Source organism: Phyllobates terribilis, unplaced genomic scaffold (assembly GCF_046119375.1).
Source record: "Phyllobates terribilis strain yellow unplaced genomic scaffold, ASM4611937v1 Scaffold_8__6_contigs__length_399053987, whole genome shotgun sequence".
Classification (NCBI taxonomy): domain Eukaryota; kingdom Metazoa; phylum Chordata; class Amphibia; order Anura; family Dendrobatidae; genus Phyllobates; species Phyllobates terribilis.
In genome coordinates, this window is record NW_027362768.1 from 269362727 (window position 1) to 269386831 (window position 24105).

At 45.9% G+C, this 24105-nt stretch overlaps 1 pseudogene; it reads left to right on the plus strand.

Annotated features, from left to right (window-relative positions):
- Positions 1–24105, plus strand: part of LOC141157733 (meiotic recombination protein DMC1/LIM15 homolog) — a 67909-nt pseudogene that overhangs the window by 27446 nt on the left and 16358 nt on the right.

A 24105-nucleotide genomic window follows, 5' to 3' on the forward strand; every position in this document is an offset into this window, starting at 1 on the left:
GGAAGCAAGAGTTCTACGGCCTTTACAGAATTTTGGTTTATGGTGAACAATTTGGCTAGCGTGGCATACCGGGGCAGGTATACTTCTCTCTCCCCGATATTTAAGATGCGGACAGGCACCCTCCCATGGCGTACATTGACCACCCCCCGTGCTGTCAAAATGGTGGGCCTACTGTCCGAGTAGACGGGTTCGACCATTGCTTGGTAGTCTCTACCTCTTAGACCAATAGCTGCCCGCCACGATATCATCATCTCACTTTTCGGGGGCATGGCAATAGGGAACGGGTCACACATTCTCATGCTACCAATCTCACCACCAGATAGTTCCACCTGTTGCCGTTTCATCAACGCCCGGATCTCCTTTTGTAGGACACGCTGCTGGCTGGAACTGGCGTTCATGGCAACCTGCTGTAAAATGAGAATTATCTCTGCAAGACAATTTTCAATCACGTTAGTACCCAAGGTTATTTTAGGGTGACTCTCACGACGGTCAATGTCCACAATAATCAGTCCTTGTGCCGCCAGTTCAACTTTACCGATTTTAATGGTCACCTCTTTGAATCCCACCTGCGGCATGGGCTGACCATTGCTGGCGATGATACTCAGGTCGTCATCTGGGTAGCGGGTTATGCCCGAGTCATTCCAGTACCGCTTAAAGAGCACATAAGGGATGGTAGTCACCTGTGACCCGGTGTCTAGTAGGGCAATCATAAGAATGCCATCCAGTACCACAGGCAAGACTGGACGTCCCCCTACGTATTTATCACGCCAGTTCGATGGGCCTGATGATCTTATACCTGGGGGTTGGCCCTCTGCCCCAGGTTGTGCCCATTTAAATGACAGTACCTTGCCATATGTCCTGGTTCATTGCAGCGGGGGCTGATGGGTTGCCCGTCCTCGTTGTATTGGTCGCTGGGTCTTCCTCTGGACGATGGGATCCTCCTCTGTCGGCGCCACGGGACGTCCTCCGGTCCGGATGCCAGCTGAATCTTTCCTGGAGGAGAGACCTGTAAAGACTGCACAGTTCTGGTTAGCGCGGCAACGCTTTTGGTTAGCTCTTGGACCTGATGGTGCAGGTCTGTAGCCGGGTTGTTGTCCAAAGCCTGCGCATCAGCTCCCACAGGCCCTGCAGACAAGGGCGCTGCCTCCTTGGGATAAGTGATAGCGGGGCGCCTTTGGGTTACAGTGCCACCCGGTGCCGGTTCTCGGAGCACCCGGATGGCTCTGTCCTTGAACTGTGCAAAATCTAAATCAGGGTCCTGTAGGGCCATTGCCTGCAACTGGGTTTGGTGGACATTGGACAGTAGACCCTCTATGAATTGTTCAGTCAACAGCTTATGTTCATTCCGCACGCTGTCAGGGTCTGCCTGCTTAATGGCTCTCAGGGCCTCCTGCAAGTTCAAAGCATAGTCCCTTATACTTTCTTGTGCCCGTTGCTTGCACCCGTAAAATCTTAGTTTAAACTCTGCTGAGGTGCGGGTATCAAAAGTGTCCTTTAGACGGGCCAGTATTTCTCTGACAGTCCCCTTCTCCCGTGGTGGCCAGGACTTAACCTCCCTTTGGGCTGCTCCGATTAACTGGCCCACCAAGATGCTCACTTTTTGCTCTTCTGTTAGGGGGTATACTTGGAAGAGGCTTTCCTTAAAGTCACTTAGGGTGTGTGACTCCCCTGAGTACTGGGGTAGCCATGCCGCTCCGGAGATATATGGCATCGTGAACGGCATCACTGCGGCAGCAGCCGCGCTGGCGGTGGGAGCTCCCTCCATTCCTGGTATCTTCCGCCCCCCTAGTTAACCGTGGCCTACCTCTTGTTGCTCTTCCTCCGTCGGCCGCGGCTCCGCAAGTGATCGTCGGGGTTGAGGACCTTGCGTCGCGTGCTGATGACGTCGGCGTCCGCTGTGCTCCTTCCAGGACCTTGTGCAGCGTCCGTGCGTAAGGCGGGGCTTCAGCTCTCGCGCGCTTTCGTTGTCCACGCCCCTCTTCTTCCCGCGCGGCATCCCGAAGATGGCGCCTAATGGCGGGAAAACGGCTGCGGATGGCGGGAAACTTCACCACGGCAGGTATGACAGTCTTTTGAAGGCACGCAGTACCCGGTGGTTGCGGGCACAAAATCCTGCCGACTACGCCAAAGTTGATGCGCCCCCTGGGCCGTGTGTGCACGCATGGGGGTTACCCGGAGCTGGGTCTCTAGGGTTTGTAGTCTCCGTGGCGGCGACCCGGTCCCGTGGCTCAGCGTGGTCAAACCAGTGGCAGTCTTTTATATGTTTTAGGTTAATGTCCGACTACGCCACCCGTGGATTGCGGTCAGAGTGTACCGCCGCTGCGAGGCAGACCGCTGAGGCTGGTGTTGTGTGTGCAGCAGAGAATGGGACAACTCCCCACGGGAGGAGTATAGCCTCAGGGCAGTGAGTGTGGATGACGGGAGTGATGGTGCACGGGTGTAGCTGGAACGACTCAGAGTCTTTGCAGTGCAGTACAGGGTCTTTACTGATGATGATAAGGCGTACCCTCCCGGGAGTACTGGCTAGCATAAGAGGCCGGGTCAGTCTGTGAACAAACAGGAGTTCCCCTGGCCAGGTGGAGTTGTAGGCCTCCCCGTCTGTCTGCACTCTTCCTGCCTACCTTGCTGTAAGCGAGTGGAAGTAGCCCACGTCCCTGAGCGTACCGTGTAGTGCTCACCCGTATGGCTGGTGACTTGGGGCCTTCTGATATCCTCCGCTCCTCGATGGCGGTGCTGGTCCCTTGCTCGTGACTGAGCCTCCGGGCTTCTATGGCCAGAGGACCTGGAATCCCCTGCCAGCTGGTTTCTGCTGCTGGACTTAGAGATCCTCACAGCCTCGGACTCCGTTGTCCGGTAGTTGTGTCTTCAGCCAGGACGAGCTATATCTGCTTCCAGTCCCTGGCACTCAGTTCCTGCTCCTACAGAGTTCCTAGCTGTTGCTTTCCCTGTGTCTGCAACTTCACTCTCTACTCTCTCTGGAGCTTCACTTTCTCCTCTAACCCCGCCCCAGATCCAGTTTATATATGGCAGATTCCTCCCCTATCTGGTCTGGGACAGGAGGTGTTGCATGTTCAAGGGCTCCTGACCAGGGAACCTCCCACTTGCTCTCAGACGTGATATTTTTATCACTGTGGCAACCAGACCCCTGGGGTGCCACAGAAGATGGAGAACAAAATTTCTCCATCCTCTCCATTATCAGTGCTCGGAAATCGGACTGCATCCATAACAAGGAAAGGTAGAGGGCACCACCATAAATAAAGTCGGGATCTACTTATCACATACCCAGTGCAGAACATGGAAAAAGCTAAGAAAAAGAAGGTATGCAAAGACAAGGATCACCTGACTAAAATATATATTTATTTATTAAATGACACCCAAGGCCAAAACAAAGACATATTAAAAAACACTTAAAAAGTAAAAATGGCCATAACAGTATAACAAAGCAAAAAACAACACCTGTTCACACCTATTTCTTGTTTTGGAAGTGCCGTCAGTTTTTTCTGTTTCTATGTATAAACTTTGACTGAGCACTCCGCTTCTATGTCACAGGCGATTTTAATTGCAGCAGGATGTTATTATCCCGCACACAAGCAGACATAGTCACTTAGAGATGAGTTTACATTGATAGGGTCCTGGTATTTTTGAGAAACGCCTTACCGTGGCTACCAGGTACACATGAATTGGCCAATTTATGCACTAAGATTTCTCACTTATTTCTATTTTCCCAAAGCAGTAATGCTATTCATATTTCTTATATTTCATGTTTGTATACTTAGCTTCCCAGTGTGCTGCTTTGTTTGTTAATTAATAACAGTATAACGGACCACAACACTATAGTGTTGAAGTCTAATCCACCCGTCTGTAAGATGGTACATAAGGTACCAATGATCAGTAAGCCAAATGTTATGGCCATTTGTGCTTTTTTTTAAGTATTTTTAATATGTCTTTGTTCTGGCTTGTGTGTCATTTAATAAATAAATATATATTTTAGTCAGGTTATCCTTGTCTTTGTACACCTTCTTTTTGCTTGTTTTTTCCATAATCGGACTGCATCCGAATCAGATATCATTTCAGTGTAGTCTGATGGTTTCCATGCACTCATTGCCTTGCAGCGCCAAGTGTGATCCAAATATCGCTTCAAACTTGGACAAGCTGCAATTTTTTTCCTCGGACCAAGCAAAAAATTGGACCTGTGTGCGGCCTCATAGACTAACATTGGTCCGAGTGCAACCTGATGTTTTGTTGGATCGCGCTCAGACAGTGGTGTCAGCGATCCCTAAGCCATTCATGCAGAGATTAAAGTATGCTGTTGGTTGAACTGTTGTTTAACAAACTGTTGTAATACCAACAGTGCCATATACATCTTAGTCCATATTGCCCATTCAACTTGGCCATATATATATATGTTCAGTGACAATGGGCACAAAACAAAAATTATTAATGAAAATATTCTTTCAACAAAAGGTCTTTTATGAATGATTGATCTTTCATTGAACAAAAGATCTTCTTCCAACTTTCAGCCTAAGGCTATTTGGTCAGTATTCGGTCAGTATGTTTTGTCAGGAGTGGGAGCCAAAACCAGGAGTGGGTGATAAATGCGGAATTGGTGACTTGTTTCTGTCATACCTTTTCTCTGATTGTTCTTCACCTGGTTTTGGCTCCCACTCCTGAGAAAAAATACTGACCAATTACTGATAGTGGGGCCATGGGCTAATAAACAGAACTGACTTCATTTCAAATGATGATACTCTTTGTTTGTTTGGTTAAAACAATAGTTCGTTCTTCCGTATTTTCCTGAGGAATGTCCGTTTTGGTTGAAAGAATTAATTTTCATTGACTTTAAAGCGAATATGTCACCAGATTTTTGACACCACACCTGAGAGCAGCAAAATGTACAATAGAGCGAGCCAAAGACCGTTTCCAGCGATGTGTCCCTTACATGGCTGCTTGCCGTAGTTTTGATAATCTTCTACAGATAACAGTGATTTTATCACTAGAGGACTAGTAAACTTGCTGTCATGTAGTCCGCCATATTCAGGATCTCTGTATAACCCCGCCCTACCACTGATTGCTAGCTTTCTGCCTATGCACAGTTTACACGGAAAGCTGCCAATCAGTGGTGTGAGCGGATTATACAGAGCTCAGCATTCAGGTAACTGGTAGATCTGCAGCAGATAAAACTGTGATTTTAGCAAAATTGCACCATGCAATCCAATAAGTGACGCATCGTTACAATCAGGGTCTCTGCCTCTACATCATGCTGCTCTGACAGATTCCCGTTAAAGCGAATATGGCAGCAGGATTTACCCCTATTTACTGATTACAGAGCTGCATTTGTCATTTCACACTAATTTCTAGCGACCCCAATGTTTAGGCAAGTTCTTAGCACAATCAGAAAATCACTTTATTATTATTGTGGTGCTAGATATTATAATTAGCTGGACTAGTCTAAGAGGCATGCACTTAGGCCCCTATTCATCATTGTTAAAGGGAATCTGTCACCCCCTGGGACCTATCGGACCTCTAATATGGGCATACAGGTGATAGAAATGTAAATCTATTGTCACGCCAGGTGTGGGAAAGACTTAGTGCAACACTGAGGGAAGAGGGAAAGGGAGCCCAGACACTAGGGAAAGGGGGAAGTGGAGACCTCCTAGTCTAGTCTAGTGTCACCTTGTCTCAACTACCATCCCTATATTGCCTCTACAGCAATTGCTGCACACATGCCTCGCCCTGTCTTTCCCTGGCTTATGGCTAAGGTTAGGGATGGGAGGAGATGAGCACTAGTCGATCTCAGCTAAACACTATAGAAAACAAGGGTAGACAAACAGTGGGGATTGCTTAGCTTTATACGACTCCAAATGTGCACACGGACTCAAGCTTCAGAGAGGACGAAGCACTGCTCCTGCCAAAACCTCACAAGTAGAAATGAATATAGCCGACACCTCCCTCTCAGACACACCAGGTATATATACACCCAGGCCAGGAGCTAATTAGCAAGAGGGAGGTACTGCAACTGCAGGGCGACTGTCTGTCACTTCTGATACACCCGTGACATCTATACATACCTGTATGGCCCATATTAGAGGTCTGCTTGTTTTGAAATATCTTTTTATGAAATTTGTTTTCCTATGCTTGGCATCCGGGGGACGCCAAGAATTCCCTGCATACTTACTTGGAGACGCCAAGAAATCCCCACCTACCTACTTAATTTACATATTCCCCCCTCCTCTGCCATCCCGTGCATGTCACAGGGCCCTGTGATGTGCAGTCTAAGTCTGCATATCCCCCGCATGCGCAATGCGCCTATAACGTAAGGCGTATTTTTTTTTCTCTCGGCCCTATTTTACACTGCTGGGTTCTAGTGCACAGTTTACTTACAATGGTAAAGTATACACTAAAAAGGTAAAAGACAGAATTTAACTGAATCCTTCAACAGATTGAATGCTCATAATGCAAAATAAATGGCAACGAATTTTCAACCATGTCAGACTATTAAGCAATTTCTATATCCACCGCTCACATTTTCACCATTTTTCTGTTACAATATATATTAATTTGAGACCATGCATTGCCATTTTTTACAGTATGCATTTTTTTTTTGACACTTCACAGACTGTAGAAGTGAAATCCTATGTTTTGAATATTTAACTTCTAGTTTTTGAAAATAAAAAGAAGTTATTTTTAACTTATTTAAAGGCTATGCTAACTTTGTCAGTAATGTTCAGGCTATGATCAATTTCTGATCTTGATTTCAGATTATTGATTCAATAATGGCTCTCTTCCGAGTGGATTTTAGTGGGCGTGGAGAGTTGGCTGAAGACAGCAGAAACTAGCTCAGATGCTGTCTAGGCTTCAGAAAATTTCAGAAGGTGAGTTTCCTAAATTAATAACATTTTGTTATTTTAAAAGACAGCAATCACTTCAACAAGCACCTTGCCAAATACTGTCTGCTTTTGTATACAGGATTTATAAGCAAATACTCATACATATGGTGGTATCATGTCACAAGGCAAAATTGATAACTATGTGGCTTGGTGAACAAAACATTGAAATTTTGGATAATTGACCAGGAAACTTCCCAGATCTCAATCACGTTGAGTTGGACTGTGGTCAAGCAAAAAATGGGTGGACAAACAAAAACACCAAAATCGTGATAAAGCACTGATTAGACAAAAATGGGCTGTCATCAGTCAGGATTTGGCCCAGAAAATGATATCCAGCTACCAGAGTGAAGGGCAGATATCTTTAAAAATAACGATCAACCCTGTAAATTTTATGCGTTTGCATAAACTTGATGTATTTGTCAATAAAAGTTAAAAATGTATAAAATGCTGATAATTGTACGTCAGTAACCATAGAAATATCCAACTAAAAGATCTAAAAACACCAGAATTTGTCAGTCTTAAACATTTGGCCGCAACTTTATTTTCATGTGGCACCTGTAACAGCTTATTCTGCAGCCCATTCTTTAAAGCGATTCTGTCAGCACCGAATGACTGTTCAAACCAAGTACAGGCTCTCAGTGCTTCACGGCGGGGCCAATCATTTAAATACACCTTCTCACCTGTTTGGTTTTCATCTATAGGCTGGTCTTCTTTGGCTCTATGAAGGCTGAGCTGTCAATCAAAGAAGAGGGGGACATACAGGGGCAGATACAGGGAAAAACAAGCAGATGGAAGGTGTACAAGTATTTAAATGATTAGCCCCGCCGTAATGCACCGAGCGGCGGGACTTAGTTTGAACAGTCATTCTGTGCTGTCCGTTCAAGGTCTCATGCAGACAAGAATATTATATAAACATGTGCTATCCAAGCTAAAATTGGCACACGTACATAAAAAACGGACACAGAGAGGGCATATGGATGACAATATGGATGAAAATTGGACGATTTTTCCTATGCTTTTTTAAACTCTGGTTAAGGGCTCGCTCACATGAACGTATAACACGGCCGAGTGCTAGCCGATGTTTTATTACTTGGACCAATGTTATACTGTGGGGCAGTGCACTCAGATGTCATCCGAGTACAGTCCTACATCCGTGGCCACAAACAATGGAGAGGATGGAGAAATTACGTTCTCCATCTTCTCCACCCCTGTGATCCGATTCTCGCATGGGAGATAATCGCATTACACTTAGATTACACTCTCCTGAGTACACCGATACCTCATATGTGGAGGAAAACTACTTTTGAGGCACAGTGCAAAGCCCAGAAGGGAAGAAGCGCCATGTTGGAGTTCAGATTTTGCTGGAATGGTTTGAGGGTGCCATGTCACATTGACTGAGCCCCTGAGGTGTCAGAACAGCGGAAACACTCCATAATTGATGTCATTTTACAAACTACATCTCTCAATGAATTCATCTAGGGGGTGCAGTGAGCATGTTGACACCACATGTGCCTCACAGAAATTTATATCATTGGGTGGTGAAGGATGAAAAATTACATTTTTACCGCTGAACTGTTTTAGCCCCAAATTTTTAATTTTTATAAGGGCTAATAGGAAAAAATGGACATCTCAGTTTGTTGTGCAATTTCTCCTGAGTATGCGAATACCTTACATGTAATCGGGAATTTGAGGCACAGTACAAAACGAAGAAGGGAATGAGTGCCATAATTTAGTGCAGATTTTACTGCCATGATTTTTAGGTGCCATGACCCACTGGGAAAGTGGACTTTGAGGGGGCCTACATATTGGAAATTCCCCAAAAGTGATACCATTTTAAAAACCGCACCCCTCAAATACTTTAAAACTGTTGTCAGGAAATTTTTTAACCCTTCAGTTGCTACACAGAAATTAATGCAAAGTGAAAAAAAAAATTCAATTAAATTTTACCACTAAAATCTTGCTTTAGCCCCAAATTTCTCACTTTTGCAAGAGGTAACACCAAAAAGTAGACCCTACAGTTTGTTACCCACTTTCTTACGAATGCGTCGATTCCACACATGTAGTCAAAAAGTTCTGTTTGGACAAACGGCAGAGCTCGGAGTGGAAGGAGCAATATTTGAATTTTGGAACACAAATTTGGCTGAAAGTGATGGTGGGCACCATGTCGAATTTGCAGGGCTCCTAAGGTGCCTAAACAGCAGAAATCCCCAGATAACTGATCCCATTTTGGAAACTACACCCTCAAGCATTTTATCTAGGGGTATAGTGAGAATTTTTAACCTACAGGTACGACACAGAATTTGATAACATTAGGTGATCATATTGAAAAAGTTAATTTTTTTCACAACAATCTTGCTTTAGCCCAAAATTTCTCACTTTTGCAAGAGGTAACACCAAAAAATGGACCCTACAGTTAGTTACCCATTTTCTTATGAGCGTGGCGATACCCCATATGTACAGGTGCATCTCACTAAATTAGAATATCGTCAAAAAGTTAATTTATTTCAGTTCTTCAATACAAAAAGTGAAACTCATATTATATAGTCATTACAAACAGAGTGATCTATTTCAAGTGTTCATTTGTATTAATGTTGATGATTATGGCTTACAGCCAATGAAAACACAAAAGTCATTATCTCAGTAAATTAGAATACTTTATAACAGTTTGAAAAATGTTTTTAAAATCCAAAATGTTGGCCTACTGAAATGTATGTTCAGTAAATGCACTCAATACTTGGTCAGGGCTCCTTTTGCATCAATTACTGTATCAATGCGGCGTGGCATGGAGGGGATCAGCCTGTGGCACTGCTGAGGTGTTATGGAAGCCCGGGTTGCTTTCATAGCAGCCTTCAGCTCGTCTGCATTGTTGGGTCTGGTGTCTCTCATCTTCTTCTTGACAATACCCCATAGACTCTCTATGGGGTTAAGGTCAGGCAAGTTTGCTGGCCAATCAAGCACAGTGATACTGTTGTTTTTAAACCAGGTATTGGTACTTTTGGCAGTGTGGACAGGTGCCAAGTCTTGCTGGAGAATGACATTTCCATCTCCAAAAGCTTGTCGGCAGGGAGAAGCATGAAGTGCTCTAAAATTTCCTGGTAGACGGCTGCACCGACTCTGGTCTTGATAAAACACAGTGGACCTACACCAGCAGATGACATGGCTCCCCAAAACATCACTGATTGTGGAAACTTCACACTAGACCTCAAGCAGCTTTGATTGTGGCCTCTCCACTCTTCCTCCAGACTCTGGGACCTTGATTTCCAAATGAAATGCAAAATTTACTTTGCATTTACTTAGTGTCAATGACTGCCTTCTGGACATCTGTCAAGTCAGCAGTCTTCTCCATGATTGTGGAGCCTATTGAAACAGACTAAGGGACCTTTTTAAATGCTTAGGAAGCCTTTGCAGGTGTTTTTTGTTAATCTAATTTACTGAGTTAATGACTTTTGTGTTTTCATTGGCTGTAAGCCATAATCATCAACATTAACACAAATGAACACTTGAAATAGATCACTCTGTTTGTAATAACTCTATATAATATATGAGTTTCACTTTTTGTATTGAAGAACTGAAATAAATTAACTTTTTGATGATGTTCTAATTTAGTGAGATGCACCTGCAGTCAAAAAGTTCTGTTTAGACAAACAGTAGGGCTCAGATCGGAAGGAGCAATATTTGAATTTTGGAGCACAAATTAGCTGAAATAAATTGCGGGTGACATGTCACATTTGCAGGGCCTCTGAGGTGCCCAAACAGCAGAAGCCTCCCACAATTGACCCTATTTTGGAAACTGCACCCACAAGGATAGGGTCCATCACAGTGATCAAATGGAACCAATAGGAAAAATTCCTCCTGTTGCCATGTGACGGCCGACAGGTAACGTCATCTTTTTTCTGGAAAACGAGACGGAGGGCCAGGGGATGGATCAGCAGGACCCAAGGAATGGCGGAGGTAGCGGGGAGGTGTTTGGGGACATCATTTCTCTCTCCTCTGACATGTATATCATGTCAGAAGAGAGATAAATTATTTTAATAGCGGGCACACTTTTTTTTTTTTACTTGATCGCCGTTTTTCATTGAATAACAGCGATCACGTGATTGGGGACTGGAAAATATGACCCTGATCATGTTCTCCCCAGGTAGCTGAGACCCTGGAGATTTTTGGACTCTGGGGGGTGCTATAGACCTATTCCCGATTGCCGTTTTAAAACGGCAATGAAGGAATAAGGCCCCTAAGCGGCCGCTGTTTTAATGTGTATCGGCGGTCGTTAAGGGGTTAAAGCACTGCTTTACAGCTTCCGTGCATATATTTTGTTATGTACATGAGAACAAATCCAATTTGATTCTACAATGAAATAACTTTTCTAATTGTGCCATTTATTTCTTTAGAGTACAATGTTGCTGTATTTATTACAAATCAGATGACTGCTGATCCAGGGGCCACAATGACGTAAGTTACAATTCAAGTTTGTATGGTAGAAATCACAAATTTTACAGTCACATCACTTTGATATGATCTATATCACATCATGTCACATTCAGGGAGAAAAATAAAATGGAGACACCAATATTGGTTTCCAAAAATGATGAAGAAAGGAATCCAGTAGGCAATGTGGTTTGTCCTGATGAAGAAGTCTGTGAACTTTGAAATGCGTTGATAATTAAAAAACACAATTCTCTACACGTTGCCTCTTGGATTCCTTTCTTCATCATTTTTGGAAACCAATATTGGTGTCTTCGGAGCAGAAAAGATCTATTCTCCTTTTTATCATTCTCTCTGAATGCTTCCTTGGATCTGCAGCAGTAGTTTTCTGAACTTTTTATGGTGTTGTGGACCCACAACCTTCCTTGGTGAGCACATCTCTGCATCTACTGTTCTCCCATTCTCTATCCTTGTAAGACCCTATTTTGCGCTATTGTCGTCCAGCTTTCCTATTGGACATCATATCACATGGCATTCCCACTGATCAGCTGTTATTTGCTCTAGTGGCCACATGAATTAAACACATGTAATAATGCTGCTGGACATATTCATCAAGATTAAGAGTCCACTGCCAGGTATTGCAGAGGAGGTTCTATTCAAAAGACCCAGCATCAGCTGCTACACATTGATTGGAGCTGCACTTTGTTGCTCTGTTCCATGTGCTTACATCTGGCAGCCAACACAGCAAATAACCTATCGGTGGGAGCCCCAGGTATCAGCCACCACCGATATCATATTTATGACCTATCCTTCCGATAGGTCATCAATATGATATAACCAGACAACACCTTTACACCTGTCATGTCCAAGGATTTCAGATATGGCAAAAAAGGCAATGTTTTTTAAATCATCTTTGCATGTGGCTGTTTATCCTTTATTTGCACCAAATTTGCTCTTTCTCCAATTTTTACTCAATTCCTCCACTTGAGTGAGAATTGCAACTTTTTAAAAACTTCTCCATCCACAAATCAAAAGTGGAAAGAGCAGCATAAAATATATAATTATAACCTCAATTTGACTGAAAAGACTCAATGTCAGGGTATTTACCGTCATCAGTGCAAAATAGGAGTACTGGTTGGCTAGGCAAAAGGGCTTTGTCAGGGAGTCCAAGAAGTATAATTTCTGTTTGTGAAGAGAGCCAAATTGGTGAATGTAAACCCGTAAGACATGCATATTGGATGGATGTAACCCTAATTATCATAAACCTATAAATATACTGAACATTATGAAGTTACTACATAGTGTGTTCCAATCTGAAAACAGAAAAAAGCATGCAGGGTATATATACAGTACATCTGTATATTACCATATGGGGACCAGTATTTTATACGTATCGCCACAGCAACAGGGGTAATTTTGTTGCAATTGTGGCATCCTATTAAAGTACTATCGAGTTCAAGTGAGTGCTTTAGGATGACCCATTATTTCACAAATATTTGTAAGGCCTCACTCAGATATTCATAAATCACGTCTTGTGTTCTATCTGTGTTTCATACCTTTCAAAAACCATGGTGTGGTTAAGAGATGGGCTAATTTTTTTGAGTGGAATTGAGTTCTACTTGAATTTTACAAAAATCCGTATTTTCCAGAATGTGGATTTTTTGTAATTCCCTCTTTGCAAACTAAGCAAAATTCAGTCTGATGACCGCCATTTTACTGAACTGGAGTGGGCTAGAATAAGGTTACAAACAATAAATTAAACAATGCTCACCTTGCCGGCCACCTCTACTACTTGCTCATACCCGTATGGTCCTTGGTGCATTTTCTTACCACCGATGTGTGCTGAAACCCCAGGCATCTTCACGCTAGGCCGAGATTTCTGGTTTTGACAAGGCCTGGTATGACACTGCGCATGCGTGAGGATGTCCTTGACCTAGTCTCAGCCAGAAGTCCCTGTCCAGAGTGCATGTCGTAATGTCACGACGTACACTGCGACTTTAGGACCTGCATTCTAGACCGTGACTTCCAGCCCCGACTAGGCAAAGCAGATATCTGCACACGCATGTTATAAGGTTATGATGTGCAACATCTACATCTTACGTTTACTATGCCCTGGGGATCTTTCCAGACCCTAAAGCATAATAAGAGACATTCAATTAATGCAGAATACAGCATGCAAAAACAATCGTAGCATGCTGCTATTGACTCGCCCCCTGGGCCGTGGGGCACGCGGAACCGGGCGATAGGGAGACGCTGGGAGTAGTAGTGGTGACCCGGTCCCGCGGCTCAGGGTGGTCAGACCAATGGTAGTCTGCTAAGTGCTTCAGATAATGTCCGACTACGCCACCCGTGGATTGTGGTTATTAGGAACCGCCGCTGCAAGGCAGTCCTCTGGGGCTGATGATGGGTGCAGCTGAGGTGATGTGACTCCCCACGGGAAGAGTGCAGCCCCAGGGCAGTGTAGTGGATGTTGGGAGTGATGGTAGTGCGGGTCCCGGTGCTGATAGTGCTGGAGGCGCGAAGGAGCACACAGACAACAAGTTACAGTCCAGGGTCTTTACTCACAGTTCGTTTGTTCCAGGTCACTTCGGCCAGCAGTGACCGCCCGAGCCGTGCTGCGTCCACCAGGTGAGGGGCTCGGTCAACTCCCAGGCAGTTCAGGAGCATGGCACAGGACCCCCTTTTATCCTTTCTCTGGCCTGCCTCACCAGTGACCCACTTTTGTCCAGCTGCCGCGGACCTGTGCGGTTAAACGTGGGTCCCGTCCTCCGCTGTCCTATATGGTGCCTTCCTAGCAGGTTTGATGAGGTGTCGCACCAATATATGATCATGACGACCGGTCTTTGGCTGAGGGTTGTTTCTCCTCCACCAACTTGGGATCCGGTACCCTTAATCTGCCTGACCCTGCACCCTGGATTCTCGTGGGTTCTTAGGGTCCCTTCCACCTTCTTGTTCCTGAGCCCTTCTGTTTCTCTGTCTCTCCTTCTTTGCAGTTCCTTTCTGTTTCTGTTCCTTTGTCTTGGAGCTGAGATGAGCCAGAATCTCAGCTCCCCTTCACCTCCTCCTCGGCCTCTTCTCCAGGCCCACCTCTCCTTCTCCTCTCAGGCCCCGGCCTCTTGCCTAGGCCTGCCTCTGGAGCAGCACTCAGCCTGAGCTGCTGCTCCCTGTCTTCTCCTCTCCACAGAACTGAACCTAGATCTCAGGTGGTGCCCACCTTTTATACCTCCCTCTAGCCATGAGCCCAGGTGACCAGCAACCAATGGGCTCCCTCCTACGCTCAGGAACCGCCCCCTATCTGCCCCTACAGCACTGGGTGTTCCACCCCTCCCTCCCCACTCCAGCAGGGACATGGTCGGTCATGCCTGCACTTCTGTCTAGTGGGAGCACCGTTGAGCTGTCCCTCGGAAATGGGGTGTGTGTGCTGCATGCAGCTAACTGAGCCCTGGTCCACACTCCATCCTTACCTGGGAGTGGAATATCACACCTCCGGTCTGAGGTGCAATACCCCTGTAGCGGCCGCACCCTCGGGGCGCTACATTCCCCCCTGGTAAAGCACAGCACGCCCTCGGGCTGGAAAAGAGCAAAAACAGTTGATTACAGGACATGCAAAGACTTTTTCAATAACTTTTTACATTAGAAACAGACATTACGGTTCAACTCCCTTTATGGGACACACTTTTCTTTTCACTAGACATTATAGAAAACTTTTTCAATACTTCCGGAACTCTTTTGTATAAAACATTATAGAAAACTTTCACATGACTATTTAGCAGCATATAAAACCTTTTCACATAAAACATTTTTTTAAGTAAAGCACATTCTTGGATCCTGGCGGCGGTGCAACTTGCGACCAGGTGTTCTTTCTTTTTAAAGGTGCAACAGTCCATTTTAACTTTGAGGTAGACGTTGCGGTTCTTGTATAAAACCAGTAGGGGGGCGCTTTAAGAAGCGCAACTATATACATGGGATTGGCCGTTCCCAGTCCTCGGCCAGTTTTGGGAAGGGAAATGGCTGCTCACAGTCCTCAGCCTGGTAGGGGATGTAGGGGATAACTTTCACACAGTCCTATATCAGTCCCAACAGGGACCACACGCAATTTGAAACAGTCCCACACAGTTCCTTTGCACCCTTACGGGTAACTATTTATAATGCCACTTGACCGTTCACTAGTAACGGTGTCTTCGTGACACTCCTTCTTCCTCCTCATACGGATCTTCAGGCCCGTCCGGGCCCTCCTGGTACTCAACGTCCGAGTAGTGCTGTTCCTCCTCCTCTACTACTCGGCGGACGTGTAGGGCGTACCACCCCTTCACGCCTTGGTGTCGGGTGTAAGACACCACGTCGCCTGGGAATAGATCCCGCCCACGATGGCCTTCCGGTAGGTGACTCTCCACATCTCTCCTTGTCACAAACACGTCACTGCTGGTCTCGGGGTCTCGGATGAAACCGCAGCCATGTTCCATGTGAAATTTCACGACAGTCCCGGTGACTCGGGGACCGCGGGCAGCTCGGGGATCTCGTCGGGCCTTCATCTTCTGCTCCGCACTTTGGGCCTGCAGCTTCTCCTGTTTCATGTGCCGCTCCCGCTGCTCCCTCTCGAACACCTCCAGCTGTTGGCGGCAGTACTCCCGTCGACGGGCGGAGTACGGGGGCGCTAGGCCTTGTGACCGGGCCTGCGATTGTGGTCTGCTGATCACGCCCGGGGTCAGAGGGCACGGCGTGGGGCGGGGCTCGCTGGTGGTGTCGATGGCCTGGGAACCGGTTGGTAGCGGTGGAGGCACGGTGTCGATGGCGGGTTCAGGTACGTTGGGCTCCGCAACAGGGTGCAGGGGCAGGTCGGCGGACCCAGGGTTCGGGGTAGGGGCGTCTCCGTTACCTGCCTCTGCTGTCGCGGCCTCCTCCGCGGCGTCGTCCTCGGCCTCCGCTCTGCTTTCACTGCCCTCGGTGGCTGGTGTGCCGCTGGATGTCGACGGCGCCTCCTGCTGCAGGATCACGGCCCGCCGGGCCACTTCCTTCTTCCATCCGGCGATCACGTCCTGCTGCGCCCGGACCATCCTCCGGTCCAGCTCCTCCAGCGCAGCCCACACATACTCGGGGTCTTCCTTGGGGAGGTGTGCTAGCAGCTCCGTGAAGCTGCATGGGGATTCGGCCTGCAGCAGGCCACGCGCCAGGGCGCTGGAGCTGGTTCCTGTCTCTATCTTTGGGTGTGGCCTGGCCAGACTGATCCAGACTGCGTCCTGCCCAACAGTTTTCTTCTCTCTCCGCCCCCAGAGGGGGTGGTCCTGGGGCATTCTGCTGACAATCACTTTCAGGGGCAGCCCCCCCATGTTGATGGACATCTCCACTGCTGCATTCATGGCTGGTGGGGGCGGGCTCCTTCTTTGGCGCCATTCTGGGACCTGGCCCACGATGGGAGGTGGCTTCCTGCTGTCTTTTGGTGCACACATAATGGCGTCCGCTCTGCCAGGGCGGGAAAAACGGATGAAGATGGAGGGAAATGGTCCAAGATGGCGTCTGATGGCGGGAATCGGCTCCGGATGGCGGGAAACGACTCCGGACGGCGGGAAATTTCTTTTTAAGGTACATGTGCAATTTTCTTCAGGCACGCAATACCCGCTTGTGGCGGGTTGGTAATGATCCTGCCCACTACGCCAAAGCTGACTCGCCCCCTGGGCCGTGGGGCACGCGGAACCGGGCGATAGGGAGACGCTGGGAGTAGTAGTGGTGACCCGGTCCCGCGGCTCAGGGTGGTCAGACCAATGGTAGTCTGCTAAGTGCTTCAGATAATGTCCGACTACGCCACCCGTGGATTGCGGTTATTAGGAACCGCCGCTGCAAGGCAGTCCTCTGGGGCTGATGATGGGTGCAGCTGAGGTGATGTGACTCCCCACGGGAAGAGTGCAGCCCCAGGGCAGTGTAGTGGATGTTGGGAGTGATGGTAGTGCGGGTCCCGGTGCTGATAGTGCTGGAGGCGCGAAGGAGCACACAGACAACAAGTTACAGTCCAGGGTCTTTACTCACAGTTCGTTTGTTCCAGGTCACTTCGGCCAGCAGTGACCGCCCGAGCCGTGCTGCGTCCACCAGGTGAGGGGCTCGGTCAACTCCCAGGCAGTTCAGGAGCATGGCACAGGACCCCCTTTTATCCTTTCTCTGGCCTGCCTCACCAGTGACCTACTTTTGTCCAGCTGCCGCGGACCTGTGCGGTTAAACGTGGGTCCCGTCCTCCGCTGTCCTATATGGTGCCTTCCTAGCAGGTTTGATGAGGTGTCGCACCAATATATGATCACGACGATCGGTCTTTGGCTGAGGGTTGTTTCTCCTCCACCAACTTGGGATCCGGTACCCTTAATCTGCCTGACCCTGCACCCTGGATTCTCGTGGGTTCTTAGGGTCCCTTCCACCTTCTTGTTCCTGAGCCCTTCTGTTTCTCTGTCTCTCCTTCTTTGCAGTTCCTTTCTGTTTCTGTTCCTTTGTCTTGGAGCTGAGATGAGCCAGAATCTCAGCTCCCCTTCACCTCCTCCTCGGCCTCTTCTCCAGGCCCACCTCTCCTTCTCCTCTCAGGCCCCGGCCTCTTCCCTAGGCCTGCCTCTGGAGAAGCACTCAGCCTGAGCTGCTGCTCCCTGTCTTCTCCTCTCCACAGAACTGAACATAGATCTCAGATGGTGCCCACCTTTTATACCTCCCTCTAGCCATGAGCCCAGGTGACCAGCAACCAATGGGCTCCCTCCTACGCTCAGGAACCGCCCCCTATCTGCCCCTACAGCACTGGGTGTTCCACCCCTCCCTCCCCACTCCAGCAGGGACATGGTCGGTCGTGCCTGCACTTCTGTCTAGTGGGAGCACCGTTGAGCTGTCCCTCGGAAATGGGGTGTGTGTGCTGCATGCAGCTAACTGAGCCCTGGTCCACACTCCATCCTTACCTGGGAGTGGAATATCACACCTCCGGTCTGAGGTGCAATACCCCTGTAGCGGCCGAACCCTCGGGGCGCTACACTATTGCATCCGTGAATCGGATCACACACACCCATATAAGCCTATGGATGCATGTGAAACATCGCACTGCACTTAGATATCACCCGAGTGCAGTGCGATTCCTGCAGACGCCGGCAATGGAGGAGATGGAGAAATTAATTTCTCGGTCTCCTCCGCAGCTGTGCTGCGATCTTCTCATGCGAGAGGATTGAAGCACCGAGCACGGACTGTCGGATCCCACTTGCAGCCGAGCAGGAGCATATCCCGCTTGCGTCTCCGGCCTAAGAAATAATCTAGTGCATGCTGTGATTTTTTTCATGTACATATTTTGTCAGTGAAAAAAAAACGCTCATCTGAGCAGCCAATTGAATAACATTTGGCCATAGTGCTATCCATGTACCGTTCATTTTAACACAGACAGTACTCATACCGAAAATACGCTCATGTGAACCTACCCTGACAATGACCAAACACTGATGAAATTCAAACTGCTTTGCAAACTAGAAAAAGCACTGATGTTTGAAAGAGGCCTAAAGAAACTTGTGACAATGGGACTGAATGAAAACCCTGAATTTATTATTTAAGAGGTGTGTTCCAATACTTTTGCCTATATAGTATATTTCAGCACAATAAACTGTGCAAGTATGTAAACATTTTTGGGGGTATTTATCATAAGTTTTTTTTTAAGTTAGTATTGTTTATGGCTGCATTTGAACAAAATTTATCAATGTCATACTATGTTTTATGAATGTGGAACATCTTAAGATATTAAAACTTTTGTCTACAAATGTCACTCCTGTGTTTATGCCACCCCATTACTGGAGTGAGTTTGACACTTTTCTATTAAAATTTTTAGAAAATCACAATTCATACATTTGGCTAAGCTCTCATTTGCATAGATATTTTTAACGTGCTGAAGGGCGGCAGCTGTGGGCAGAGCACTCGTCTGTGGCACCCTGGCACATTACATGAAAGTGGAGGTCCTGGCGGGGTGTGTGGACTTGTGCTGTGTGGACATTACTTCCGTTCAGGCCGCATGTGACCTATGTTGCTGGTTTACCAGGACAAGATGTTTCACAATTCAGTGAGGGAGACCACCATTAAAAAATAAACTGTTTACTGTTCAACAACTTGATGATGATTATATACAAGGGACAGCAGGTACAAAGCCGTATGAACGTTTCCTTTGCAACTTGAAGCATTTTCCACAGTTTACTTCGTCAGTAGTTTACTTCAGGGATCTCTATGTCGACTGTTTTTCCCTACTTCACAACCCAGCTTCGACACTACAGTCCTGATCAACAAGTGTCATCTACTTGTTCTGCGGTTCCGCATCCTCTTTCCACTACTGGCGCCCTGAAACTCCTGCTGGGAACCCTTCACTAGTCCCACATACTAAGTCCTGCTTAGGCCCGTTACCTTCCAGCATTATAAGCTTGGGGTCTCGTGGCTAGGCTTCCTCTCCTAGGACCCGTCTCTGGAAGGCTACTCTGTCTCTTAGTCTCTTGTCATTCAGATTTCGCTATCCCTTCTCTTCAGTCTCCTCTCATTTAGGGTCACCCCAGAATGCAGCTCTGTTCACCCTGGACCTTCATCCCCGCTCACTATCCACTCCAGGCCCTATCTAACTCTCTGTTAGGAAGTTCTCCACTGTCTTCCCAGATAGTCCCTCCCATTCTGGGTTAGTCACAAACATTAACTCTAACTGTTCCGATTGTCAAACTACAAATATCTAACACACATCATAATTCACATTACTTATCATTAATACTTATTACATTTTACATGACATCTCACATTACACCATATAACACATTTCACAACATTGAAACTTCAAGGGGAAAAGTGGGCAGCATGTCCATATCCTTAAATAACCACACTCACTTTTGAATAGTTGTGGGAGCATTGTAGAATGAGATAAAGTTGCAATTTTTTTGTGCAAAAATTTGGTGTAAAACGCTTCAAAAATTTTCCACATTGTATATATTCCTCCAGATGCTCATAACTATTTGCAAATGTATGAGATGCATACATTACATTATGGGCTGTGCCCATTACATCAACTGCAATGAACAAATTCTCTGATTGTCCATCAGTTGTATGTGTAAAAGATAAAGTGGCTGTTCCAGGAATAATAATTAGATACATGGAGGGGCGCAATGACTGCGGTCGCCGCTGCGACCGGGCCTGGCAGGTGAGGGCCAAGGTCCGCAAACGCCAGCAAAATCTTCAGCTGGATGTGCGTCCTATACTACTATGGATGTCTATGGGGGTGCATTATACTACTATGAATGACTATGGGAGTGCATTATACTACTATAGATGTCTATGGGGTGCATTATACTACTATGGATGTCTATGGGGTGCATTATACTACTATGGATGTGTATAGGGTGCATTATACTACTATGGATGTCTATGTGGGTGCATTATACTACTATGGATGTCTGTGGGGGTGCATTATACTACTATGGATGTCTATGGGGGTGCATTATACAACTATGGATGTTTATGGGGTACATTATACTAATATAGATGTCTATGGGGGTGCATTATACTACAGTTGATGCCTATGGGATGCATTATACTACTATAGATGTCTGTGGGGTGCATTAGACTACTATGGATGTCTATGGGGGGTGCATTATACTGCTATAGATGTCTATGGGGTGCATTATACTACAGTCGATGCCTATGGGATGTATTATACTACTATAGATGTCTATGGGGTACATTAGACTACTATGGATTTATATGGGGTGCATTATACTGCTAAAGATATCTATGGGGTGCATTATACTACTATGGATGTCTCTGGGGGTGTGTTATACTACTATGCATGTCTATGTGGTGCATTATACTACTATGGATGTCTGTGGGGGTGCATTATACTACTATGGATGTCTATGGGGGTGCATTATACAACTATGGATGTTTATGGGGTACATTATACTAATATAGATGTCTATGGGGGTGCATTATACTACAGTTGATGCCTATGGGATGCATTATACTACTATAGATGTCTGTGGGGTGCATTAGACTACTATGGATGTCTATGGGGGGTGCATTATACTGCTATAGATGTCTATGGGGTGCATTATACTACAGTCGATGCCTATGGGATGTATTATACTACTATAGATGTCTATGGGGTACATTAGACTACTATGGATTTATATGGGGTGCATTATACTGCTAAAGATATCTATGGGGTGCATTATACTACTATGGATGTCTCTGGGGGTGTGTTATACTACTATGCATGTCTATGTGGTGCATTATACTACTATGGATGTCTGTGGGGTGCATTATACTACTACGGATGTGTCTATGGGGTGCATTATACTACCATAGATGTGTCTATGGGGTGCATTATACTACTATGGATGTCTATGGGGGTGCATTATACTACTGTTGATGTCTATGGGGTGCATTATACTACTATTGTTGACTATGGGGGTGCATTATACTTTATGGATGACTATGAGCTGTGCATTATACTTTATGGAGGACTATGAGCTGTGCAGTATATTATATGGAGAACTATGGAGACTGCGTTTATACTTCTTCTTTGGAGCCACATGACTTCTATGTACGCCCCTGGTGAGTACAGTATAATGGTTTATTTTCTTCTATACATTAAAGAACAGCGGCAGAACGGGAAGCATATGTACCAGGATGGGGGATATACAGTATATCATGATGGTGCCAAGGATAAGAGACATCTATACCAGGATGGGGGCAGGGGGCCGGTCCAAATTTTGCACTGGGGCCCATCAGACTATAGCTACGACACTGGATACATGCTTGATACATGGTCCAATGATTTCTTTGGAAAAGATGTCACTAGATTTTTAGTTTTGGTTCTTTATTCCTCTTAGATCTTTTGGAATCTTCTGTGTCTAATCCGTTGTCACCCCCATGCTATGTACAATATGTGCATGATATCCTATGAAATATTATACAAGTTGTCACTGGGTCCTACTCCGGTATCACACAATCAGCAGAGCCAGAGATGAGTGAACAGTCGCAAGAACCTTTATTACATGCAAACCGAAAGGGCCATAAACAATCCACCACACAGAGGATAAAATACTCCAGGAACATGGATACAGTCCAGTAATGGGATAAATGCCCCGGGAGATGAGAGTCAAGCAATCCAGCAGACGGAGGATGAAATAGTCTAGATACGTTTCCATATAGACTCCTCCAGCAGTATTTCCAGGGCAATCCGGGTTTCTCCAAGTCTCTCCGGAGTGCTGGCCTTCACATCAGCGTCCCACAAAGGACCTATCTTGCTGGTTTCTCTCCCCAGAAGGATAGAAAATTCCTCTTCATACCCACATTTGTGTTTCAAGTCATCATCCACAGGTCAGGGGGGAGATGGCAGGGGCTCACCTCTCATTGTTTGAATATTTAATCAACCTGCATAGTTTGTCCTCCTCTGCTCTGCAGGTCAACAAGCCACAGGGTCCCATACAATGGTCAATCAACATATCAAACATCGATTGTTCAATGATCCTACGTCCCTGTTTTGCTAAGATAGCAGACAATACCCTGTAGGAGCTGATATAAGAGGCAAACAGCAGCCATTCAAAAATATCAAGAGTAAACTTTGAAAACTCATAAGACGACAGTCTTTAGACGTCTGGATAATTAAGATTAAATGCTGTGTAGTCACCTTAGAGGGAATACACAGAATGATACAGAGCAACAAGACAACACTCCGAAATTCAGTAAAAATATGAACATAGACAGAATGATACCCCACACACCATATCACACCATCACAAACACTATAAAGACCATGATCACGGTTTGAAATGGAAATATACATAATAATGGTTTAATATATAAGATGATTGTTTATATTTAGTTTTCAAAAACCTCTTTTTCTCTAGCTTTCAAGCAGATCCCAAAAAGCCCATTGGAGGCCATATACTTGCACATGCTTCAACAACAAGAATCAGCTTAAGAAAAGAAAGAGGCGAGCTGCGTATTGGTAAAATTTATGACAGGTGATGACAAAGATGTCCACATTGCTTTTTTTCCATCTATGTGCTCTAATGGAGCATATGAATAGGGGTTGTCCAAGGGCTCATTTAGATGTCACGTTTTCTCATACGAGTGCTATATTTTTCATGTGCGGATTAAATGTGTTTTTACTGCGTTTCTACTGCAGAAATGCACTAAAAGCAAATATGCAATTTTTATCTGTGGATTTTCTGCATCTCATTCAACTTTACGGGTTAAAACAGCAGTTAAAACATATATTTACCGCAATTGAAATGAACATGCTACGGAATTCAAAAACACACCACAGGTTCATTTCTACAGTGTTAAATATCAGCACAGCGGGCATGAGATTTGCATAAAACACATCCACTTTGCTGTTTCTGTAATGTGCTGCATTTTTGTGTGTGAAAATAGCGCAACAAATTCTCACTGTGGGAAACTTAGCCTAAGCATCCACTCACATCTGATTACATATGGGAACCATATTCTCTGTCAGATCCTTTGTACAATTGGATACCACTGGTGCGTGGCAACCTTTTAAACAATAATGTCTTAAGCAGACAGTCTATTTAAACTAATCTGAAATTAGTAACATTTGGCAGATTCTATGAGATTCTGTACACCCCGGTCAGGAAAAAATGGCATGTTTCATCCCCCTCAAGATGAGAATATCTTTCACCATATAGAGCATATATGTTATTGCACAGAGGACTCGCTGTATGTGACGCGCCCCTGGGCCTGTGTCGCGCTGCGTTGCGCATGCGGGAGCTTACCCGGAGCCGGATCTCTTGAGGGTTGTAGTCTC